This window comes from Neofelis nebulosa, chromosome 17 (genome assembly GCF_028018385.1).
Source record: "Neofelis nebulosa isolate mNeoNeb1 chromosome 17, mNeoNeb1.pri, whole genome shotgun sequence".
Lineage (NCBI taxonomy): Eukaryota > Metazoa > Chordata > Mammalia > Carnivora > Felidae > Neofelis > Neofelis nebulosa.
The window spans coordinates 47,472,624-47,483,125 of NC_080798.1; the positions used below are offsets into that span (position 1 = coordinate 47,472,624).

Sequence of the window (10,502 nt, forward strand, 5' to 3'; positions counted from 1 at the left end):
CTCAACCTGTAGACTTCAAAGTTCAAATTATTTTTCATGACTACTTTACCTAATTAGTCTCCAGATTCCATCAGTTCTACCTCTACCTCTGTCAAACACATAGCTCCCTTTCCATAACCACAGCCACCATCCAGTATATCACTTCTTATCTCAAATATCCCAACAGCCTTCTGGCTATTTCCGTTTCTTCTTGTGTATTCTTCCAGCTCATCCTGAATCCTCTATCACTCCCTTTCCTAATAATGCTTTAAAGATGACAAATAAAGGCCCAAACTCCACAATCCGAGCCTTCTTATTTTCCTAGATGTAATTCCTACTGTTGGTCTTTACACACACTGCTCCCTGGCCAACCCAAACTTCACCTTTCAGAATAAGTCCCACACTTCCCACTGCTGAGCCACATCTTCTTTCTTCCTACATTAGTTTCCTACAGCTGCCATAACAAAGCACCATAAAATGGGTGGTTTAAAATAATAGAAATGTATTCTCTCACAGTTTTGGAGGCTAGAAGTCTGAAATGAAGATGTCAGTAGCATCACGTTCTCTCTGAAGACTCTCGGAGAAAAATCCTTCCTTGCCTCTTCTAACTTCATTTGGTTACTGGCAATTCTTGGTGCTCCTTTAGCTTGTAAATGCATCTCTCCAGTCTCCGTCTGCCTCAATCTTCATGTGGCCTTCTCCCCTACCCAGGAGAGGGTCCAAAGTTTCCTCTTCTTCTTTGGACACTGGTCATTGAATTTGGGCCAGTCCTCATCTAGTTCATCCTCATCTTAACTTGATTATATTTACGAACACTATTTCCAAATGTGGTCATGTTCACAACTTCTGGTGAATAGAACTTCAACAATATCTTTTTGGGGGGACACAATTCAACTCATGACGCCTCTCTGTAGAGATGGATTTCTCCTTCCATCCAACTCCATCTGTCAAATGCTTCTATTCATTCAGAGTCTGGTTGGTTTTCACCTCTGCAATGTGGTTGCTCACAATTCCACCTCACCCACTCCCTCTAAGTAACATAGTATTTTGCCCCTCTTGTAGTATAGCTATTTCTGCACATTTTCTCTCTGCCGTTAAATTCTAAAGCTTTCAAGATGTAAGGCGCATACGTCTGTCATCTTTGTAGTCCTCAAAATGCCTAGCAGAGTGTCTTTTGCTCATGAACTCACCTAGTTAAATAAAATTAAAATAAATTTCCTTATAAGTATGAAGTTACCATTCTATATTTTTTGCCACTTAAAGTCATTCTCTTTCATCACTAAATCTAAATGTTGGCCAGACCCAAAGAATTTCAATCTAGACTTACTTTTGCATTGAAATATTTCAACATTAATAACATATCTCCCTCTTTTTTTAACTCCAAAAATTATTTTGTATAGGTCATTTTTCTGTGCATAGATCTGTTCCTTGGATTGTTTTGAAGTTAATATTGCAGTTGCCTTGAATTCCATCGGAATCTAATCATCTGCGATTCAGAAGGTATATCAGGGAGTGGTCTGGTGAGCCTGGCTTGTACCTTCAACTTCAGCCTTAGCAGCAGTACATTGAGAACTGAATCAGCATAGTGAAACACAGGTTCCTTCTGGCCCAATTTTTATGTTTTAAATATGTAAATAACTCTTTAAGTTTCTAACAAGTAATATACTTTTCCTAATCCCATATTAATTTATTTTTGATTCCTGCAGATTTTAACTTAGAAAAAGGTAGAATAACTCATGAATGTTCTTATATCTTAATTAGAGTAGATCTCTATCCTAGTTTGTCACCTGGAGTTCCTGTATATATATACATACATATATATATATATATATGTATGTATATATATATATATTATTCTGTGTGTGTTTGTGTGTATTTGTATATAAATTTATGAAGTGACTGAAATCTGATTAATCTTCTAAATATGTTGAACACAGGCACAGTGAGAGCATTCAGACTCAGCTTTTAGTCGAGGATGTGGTTCTTTCTTTAATACATGTTTGGGACTGACAGACAGAATTACTAAGGATCAGCGGTCATGAGGAGAAGGAGAGAAAGAAGTAAAATGGTAGATTGAAATGGTGTTTAAGGGCCAGTTTCTCTGCACGCACTCACTCTACAGAAAGGGTACTAGGGGCTGCGGGGAAAGAGGCGGCCTCCGGGCTGTGAGCTAACGTGGCACCGCCGCTGTTTGCATAGCTGCACAGCCCTAGGAGAGACCTGGGAAAGCTAGCTTGAATTCCAATGAATATTTACAATTACACTGCTCCGGAGCCGAATGCAATCACGGCGCTCCAGTCTACAGGTTTTATGCATCAAAAGAAAATGAGAGGAGAGCAGCAAAAATGGAGTTGCCTTTGGAGAGACTTATAAACATAGATCTCACTGCTTGTGGCAGAACTAAAATGCTTTATTTCTGATAGGAGCAATTTATTCTTCAGGCACCTTCCTTGATAGTAGAAAGCGCCTGACTGGGTTTTGAAGTGAGAAAGTCTTCAGTAGATGATTTTTAATTCCAAGCAAGAGAAAGGCATGGAAGGAATTGTATTACATAATTCTGATTTTGTTTTCTAACAGAAGACCCTAGAGAGAAGTGAGAAAATCCCTAAGCTGGTCACAAATTCCATCTTCTTTCAGTTTGTGTTTTTATTCTGTTCTCATAGATTGTCCTTTCTTCACAGAGCAGCCCTGGGAAAAGCTGAGACCATTGTGTGTTCCCAGTTTAAAACCTTGGGTAATTGATTGCCAGTAATGCATGCAGCCCCCTTGCTCATTTTTTCTCAAGAGGTGTTGATCCACACCAAAGATCTGGAGAGAACTGAATGGGAAAAATTAGTCAGAACCACTTGGACCCACTGAGGCAATTTTTAATTCTCAGAGGTGACAGGGTGGATGAAATTGAATATTTCAAAAGGACCCCATCAGAACCTGGTTTTGTGGTTCAGCTGACTAATCTTTTAGACTATTAAGACTTGTATTGAATTACTGCTTGCCAGCAGCCTGGGTTGCTGCACTAAACAGAAGTCCTCTCTACTACCCATCCATACTTTTACCCACTTATCAGTCCATTTTCTCCCATCACGATGCTACTGTCTTTGATCCATTTACTGGCTTGCTTACCCCTCCTACTGCTAATCCACACCACCTTTCACGTATCTATCCATCAGTTTGCTTGGATATATCCATACGTGGAGCAAAGGGAGAGAAGAGTGTTGTGCCTATATCCATGTGACTAGCCATTGGTAAATCTGGGAAGCATGTTTCCTTCTCCGATTACAGTTCCTCAGATTCTCAGTTAGTTATAGATGCTGGCAAAAGGGAGAAGCTTTAGGTCTCCATGATCTCTATCAGGCTTCCCCTATTCTTTGTAGTAGAGTAATCATACTTTGATAGTCATATATGAGTGTTATGCAAACACAGCTTCAGGGCATTCCTCCTTCCAACTAGACTGCTGCCTCTAAACCCTTCCTTCAAGGAAATTGTGTAGCCACTAGTGTTATTTAGTAAGTCCCTACTATATACACAGCAGTATATAGTCTATGAATATGCAACAGATGTGTAAATATTTGTTGTAGAAACCCATGGATATTGTATTGCTAAATGTAGGACAAAGAATCATCTTAAAGTGATATGATTGATTACTTGAGTTTTTACTCTATGGTCAAAGATGTGTCACACTCCAGTTTAGTGACTCCAGGAGGCTATGCATTTGTTCCAACAGTGCTGCTATGGCTCAAAACATTTGGATCTTCTCTTCTGGAAGTGCCCATTACAAATTTTAAAGTAGGCAAAGAGGTGTGCCTAGCTGGATCAGTCAGTAAAGCATGCGACTCTTTAAAAAAAAAAAAAAAAGTAGGCAAAGAAATTGAATAGACACTTTTTCCCAAAGAAAATCTACAAATGGCCAATAAGTATATGAAAAAATGCTCCACATTAATAGCCATTAGAGAAATGCAAATCAAAACCACAATGAGATACTCCTTTACACTCACTACAATGGCCATCGTTTTTCAAAAAGTGGAAAATAATGAGTTTTGGCAAAGAGATAGAGAAATTAGAACCTTCATAAAGCACTAATAGAAATGTAAAATGGTGTAGATTCCATGGAAAACAGTTGATAATTCCTCAAAAAGTTAAACATAGAATTACCATCTGACCCAGCATTTCTATTCCTAAGTGTACACACAAAAGAATTTAAAACAGGTATTCTAACAAAAAGTTGTATATAAATGGTAATACCGACTCTATACACAATAGTCAAAAAGTGGAAACAACTCAAATGTCCATCAACAGATGAAAGAATAACAAAATGCCATATATCCATACAGTGAAATATTAATCTGTAACAAGGAATGATACATGCTACAATATAAATGAAACTTGAAAATATTATGTTAAGAAGGCAGTCACAAAGATAGCATGTTATTCCATTTATATGAAGTGTCCAGAATAGGCAAATCTGTAGAAACAGAAAGTCAGTTTGGTGTTTGCTTAGGGCTGGGGAGAGTGGGGAGGGAGGGAAGGAAGGAAGAGAGGAGATGGCTAAAGAGTACAGGGTTTTTCTTCATGGAAATGAAAATATTTTAAATATTATTTAGTTTTTTTAATGTTTTGATTTATTTTTGAGACAGAGAGAGACAGAGCATGAGCAGGGGAGGGGCAGAGTGAGAGGGAGCTACAGACTCTGAAGCAGGCTCCAGGCTCTGAACTGTCAGCACAGAGCCCAACATGGGGCTCGAAGTCACAAGCTGTGAGATCATGACCTGAGCTGAAATAGGACACTTAACTAACTGAGCCACCCAGGCACCCCAGAAATGAAAATATTTTAAAATTACCTGTGATGTTGGTTGCACATATCTATGCATGTACTAAAAATAATTGAATTGTACACTGTATATGGAATGTGAATTATTTCCCAATAAATCCGGGTTGTTGTTTTTAAATAATCTCTTCCCCCAACATGCAGCTCAAACTCACAACCCCAAGATCAAGAGTCCCATGCTCTACTGATTGAGCCAGCCAGGTGCCCCAAATCTGTTTTATTTTTTAAAAAGCAATTTATAAGCCATACCAAAAAAAAAAAAAAAAAAAGGTATTAACCTATTACTTTATGGTACTACCCAATTTTTTTAGATAAAGAATAGTATTATCCAGATTGTTTATTTACTTATTTCAGAAGTTTGGTTCCAGCTGACTTTTAGCTATTTTTAGAAATCAAATCTATCAAGTGGTAAACATTTGCTGACTATGACAGTTTCCAAAATAATGACCAGAGGTCATGAGTGAACTTCCCAGAGGAAAATTCCCAAAGTTTTTACTTTCATCTGAGAAATAAATGGATTAGGGGTGCCTGGCTGGCTCAGGCAGTTAAGCGACTGGCTTTGGCTTGGGTCATGATCTCATAGTTCATGAGTTTGAGCCCCACATCAGGCTCTCTTCTGTCAGCACAGAGCTGGCTTTGGATCCTCTGTCTCCCTTTCTCTCTTTTTCTCCCCCACATGTGCATTCTTTCTCTCTCAAAAATAAATTAACATTTCAAAAAGAGAAATAAATGGATTATCTCTTTAGATAACTTCAGAAAGAGTAACTCTCATTTGGAGCTATATATTCTGGTATGTGTGTTTTTTTTAAAAAAGCCAGATTTCACGTATCTATGCATACGTTAGTATATGTATATACTTTGCAATGGGTAAAATATTTAATATGTGTGTGCTCAATCTTTGATTTGTAACAGAAAAAGTAGAAGGAAAAGGAAGTGGGTTTTTTCCCATTCATTCATTCAGCATTTATTGGGCTCCTAATATATGGTACAAAAATCATAAGACAATTTTTTTAAGGAAAAGCCCTTATCAGGTAATCTGTAAACTCCCGAATCCAGACCAAAGGATACAGATCAAATAATATATTAATGCTTAAGAGCAAACTTTGCAGGATAGTCAACAGAGACTAGTGTTCCCCTGGAAAAGTTAGCAAATATTTTTTAAAGCTCCCAGAAGCCATACCACCAAAGGTCGTATAACTGTCTCGGCAATAACATGTATAGTTGCTGTTGACCTACAAAGAGGAATCTATCTTTAGTTCTTCCCATGGTTTTAGGCCCTCTAATGCTAAGTACCCTGTAACTTTTATTAAAATGGTTCCTGTTGGCCCTATTAACTGATTACAACTGCATAATAATACAACAGGAGAGGATGTTATAGGTGTTGGTAGATTCTTGGAAATCCTGTCCACTGTGCTAATAATCTATGGGTAAAAGAAGTTACTTGTCTATTTCTATAGAATTATTTTAGGTTTTTGTCATTTTCTTTCTGCTAAAAATGTACTAAGTAAGAAAAGTCATAATAACTAGCTAACTAATTGCCTCCCCCACTGATATTCAACTTCTATAGCAACTGGGTTCGAGTAGCAACTTTGCCAGAAAATGGTTTCTGTGAACTCAGATGAAACTCTAATGATACCACCACATAAGAGAAAAACTGCCACCATCATATAAAAAGAGTTAACGCAGATCAAATTGTTATCTAAGAGAGGCCCTTTCAACCTTGCCGGCAATGGTGTTTTCAAAAGTTTGCAAGTGACCATTTTATCTGGCATTGTTTGAATGTTCAGATGCCCCCCAGAAGGACAGATAGCATTTTTTCTAACCTTGAAATAGACATTCAATGGAAATAGGAAATAATGAGATTTGTCTGTACATTTCTACTAATATACCAGCTGTCACCAATGGCTAATACATTCAACCAAGATTTAGCTCCTTGCTCAACTTGAATCCTCAACCCATCTATTAGTTTGTATTGGTGATACAGTTTGTATTAGATAATAGTGTTTATTGTTTTGGGGGAAACTGTTATTTATTTACAGAGTTAAAATATACTTGGATTCATACCTCTTGGTAACTATTGGTTACATCACCCTTTTATGTTTACATGTACATTTATTTTTAAATATTTATTTATTTATTTATTTATTTATTTATTTATTTATTAGGAGAACAAGAGAGAGAACACAGTCTGGGAGGAGCAAGGCAGGGCAGGGAGAAGGAATCCCAAGCAGGCTCCACTCAGTCAGCACAGAGCCCAACACGAGGCTTAGTCTCACAAACAGTGAGATCATGACTTGAGCCAAAATCAAGAGTTGAACATTTAACCAAATGAACCACTCAGGTGCCCCTATGTGTACATTTATAAAATACACAAAATAATACCCAAAAGAATAAAGAAACCAACATTTGTTGCAAACATACCACATGCTAGACACTGTGCTTGATATTTCATTTTAATCTTCAAAAATGCTGTATAGTCAATAAGATTCCCATTTTACAGACAAGCAAGCAAGTCACTGAGTCTGTGACTTTTGACAAGTGGTGGTACAAGGATTCAAATTGAAGTAGAAATCTAAAATCCTTATAAGTTTCAAGATCCTACATGCACACCTCTCCCCACCCCTTATATCTTGGATCTCATCATCTCTACTCCTTCACTCTCCTCCAAACCTTCAAGCCTGATCCTGTGTCAGGGCCTTTGCAGTGGCTGTTCCTTCAGCCTAAAACCCTTCCCCTCATGTGTAAATGGCTTATCCCCTTACCTTCTCACATCTTGACCCCAATGCCACCTTCTCAGTGAGGTTTCTCCCAATCATCCTATTTAAAACACTCTCCACTCTCTACTCTCAATCTTTCTTACCCTGCTGTTTTCTTTTCCTGTGGCATTTTCACCGTAGAATGTTAGCTTTTTTGTCTGTTGTGCTCGCTAGAGTGTATGCTCCACTAAGATCTTTTTTAAATACAGTTGACACACAATGTTGTATTAATTTCAGGTGTACAACATAGTTATTCAGCAAGTTTATACATTATGCTATCTTCACCACAAGTATAACTACCATCTGTACCAATACATTGCCCTTACAATATCACTGACTATATTCTCTATGCTGTGTCTTTTATTCCTATACTTATTTATTCCATAACTGAAAGCCTGTATCTTCCACTCCCCTTCACCCCTTTTGCCCCTCCCTTCACCCCCATGTTTGTTTTCTGTATTTATAGGTCTGACTGTGCTTTTTGTTTATTTATTTGTTGTTTTGTTTTTCAAATGCCACTTATGAGTAAAATCATATAGTATTTGCCTTTCATGTCTAAGTTATTTCACTTAGCATAATACTCTCTAGGTCTTCCATCCGTGTTGTCTCAAGTGGCATGACCTCTTCCCTTTTTTATGGCTGTGTAATATGTGTGTGCGTGTGTGTGTGTGTGTGTGTGTGTGTGTGTGTGTGTGTGAGAGAGAGAGAGAGAGAGAGAATGGGGGAGAGAAAGAGACAGACAGAGAGAGAGGGAGAGAGGGAGAAGGGGAATGATATCTCTTTGCTAGTCACCCACATGCTTGGTGAATGAGCCATGGTGCTAGGCAAGCATGTAGACAGAAAACCCAGGGGGGAGCAAAGGAGCTCTTTCCTCCTCTGCCTACTTGTAGCCTCCTAGGCCCAAAGAAGAGGTCCATACTCTGTTTGGAATTTACAGTCTTGAGGGACAAAAGATAAATCTAAGCTTGGATTACGTTGCTAGACGGTTAAAATTCAGAATTTCATAATGAACAGTCACAAGGCTTAATGGATTTTGTGCTATGCTCTTACCATTGGATATTTGTTGAAATTCAACGTGGAACTAATTAATCTCTGAAAGCCATCTTAAACTTTCTAATAACCCATAAGCCTGCTGGAAAAAAGGCAATGGCAGAAACCAGGTTCTTATCATTTTCATTGGCATAGTTCTTCATAGGATTGAAGTGAACTCACTTTTTTTCACTTTATTAAAAATATTTTTTTGGCTGACTCAGTATACGATAAGGAAAAATAGCTAGATACAAAACCTTGAAAACAGTTAAACAAGTAAACAAAAAAATATTTTATGCGCAAGCTATCTTACTGCTTCTTCACTTTTTTCAACGTGTGCATGCATGTGTGTGTGTGTGTGTGTGTGTGTGTGTGTGTATCATTATATACTGGAAATTTGGTAAGTTGTTACTTCTAAATTGTAAGATCCAGGGTGATTTGTATTTTTTATATATGTCTACATATTTTTCAAATTCTCTACCACAAATGTGAATTATTTTTATAATCACAAGAGCAATTAATTGTACAAGTAATATTTAGACGTTTTACATCATTTTCTTTGAATATCTATCAGAGGTATTCCCTGTATTAATTATGTTGCTTTAAATCTATTTGCTTTCTCTTAAAGCCTGCTGTGATACTAACAGCAGTAGAAGTATTTTACCAATTAAAAGACTCTTAAGATTTTTCCACACCAAAAAAGATATTTTAAAAACCACAAAACCATTTTTTCAGTGATTTTTTCCCTCAAGAAATAATGAAAATGCATATCCACACACACAATATATTTTTTAAGCTTTGGAGAACGGACCCATAGCAAATACTGTCTGCCTCCACCTCCCACCTCCCACCTCCCCATATATTCATCAACTCCATATATTTTTTTCATTTTTAAAAATATTTACCAAAGATCCTGAAGTGACATCTAAACTACTTGTCTCCTTAGCTTATAGATAAAGAAAACAAAGATCCAGCTGGGACAGACTCAAATGGATGCACCTACTTTCATGCCCAGGCTTTCAGAGGAGGTAAAACACATACCTAATCCTTCCAATAGATTCCAGAAAGAATGTGGATGACACTTCTCTTGATCTTTTTTTTTTCCTTACACAAATTTAATACTTTGATCGCTTATAACCAAAAACACTATTTAAAGAAACAGAACAGGTCACCTTTATTATATACAGCACAGTTAGCAAGATACTACCTTGAGTAGCTGTTTAAAGGGATCACACTTCAAAAGATAATTGACCTAAATTCTCCTTCCTGCTCTGCACTCTGGTGAGTCTTGCCCATGTGCAGCCCTCCTATGCATCTCACACATGGAAGAGATACAGTAGGGTCCTGAGAAGCATGAGAATAGAGGCCACTGTGATTCAAACTAATTCAAACATTATTTTAATGCCTGTGTTTAGTTTGCTAAAAATTCTCAACTTCAGGGGGTTGCAAGGGCTGACAGCTCCAGTCTGGAATATATCCGAAGTTGATTTATAGAGAAGAACACTTTAAAGTGATTACACCTGTTCTGGTCCCATTTGGATTGGGTATGATGAAATGGAAATCTGTGTCTCTACTTTCAGAGTATTGGTTATGATTTGAATTATGGACAACATTATAAAACACACATATCTCAAGGAAGAAACTACCTTGAGAAGCCTAATGTTACCTAATTTCTTTTGTGAATCTCATAAAGAGTATTAGTGTAAAAACTTTCTTTTGGTAGATGTTCACTAATTCCATCACATTATCTGGCAATGTTCACTTTCCAGGTCCATTTTATTGCTTTGCCCCCATGATATATTTTAAATTGTAAATTTAAAAGATATCTGCTAGGAATATTCTTAGGATAGTTATGCAGTTGGTTCTTTACAACATGTAAGAACACTAATTTGTTGGAGAAATCCTGTCAGCATCAA

General features: G+C 37.3%; 1 long non-coding RNA gene across 1 annotated transcript in view; it reads left to right on the forward strand.

The window, feature by feature from the left end:
* LOC131499364 (uncharacterized) overlaps positions 1–9,680 on the forward strand; it is a 36,775-nt gene extending 27,095 nt beyond the window's left edge. Inside the window, exon 3 of the long non-coding RNA XR_009255826.1 lies at positions 9,533–9,680. This is a non-coding gene — a long non-coding RNA (uncharacterized LOC131499364). The remainder of the gene's footprint in view (positions 1–9,532) is intronic.
* The last annotated feature ends 822 nt before the right edge of the window (positions 9,681–10,502 follow it).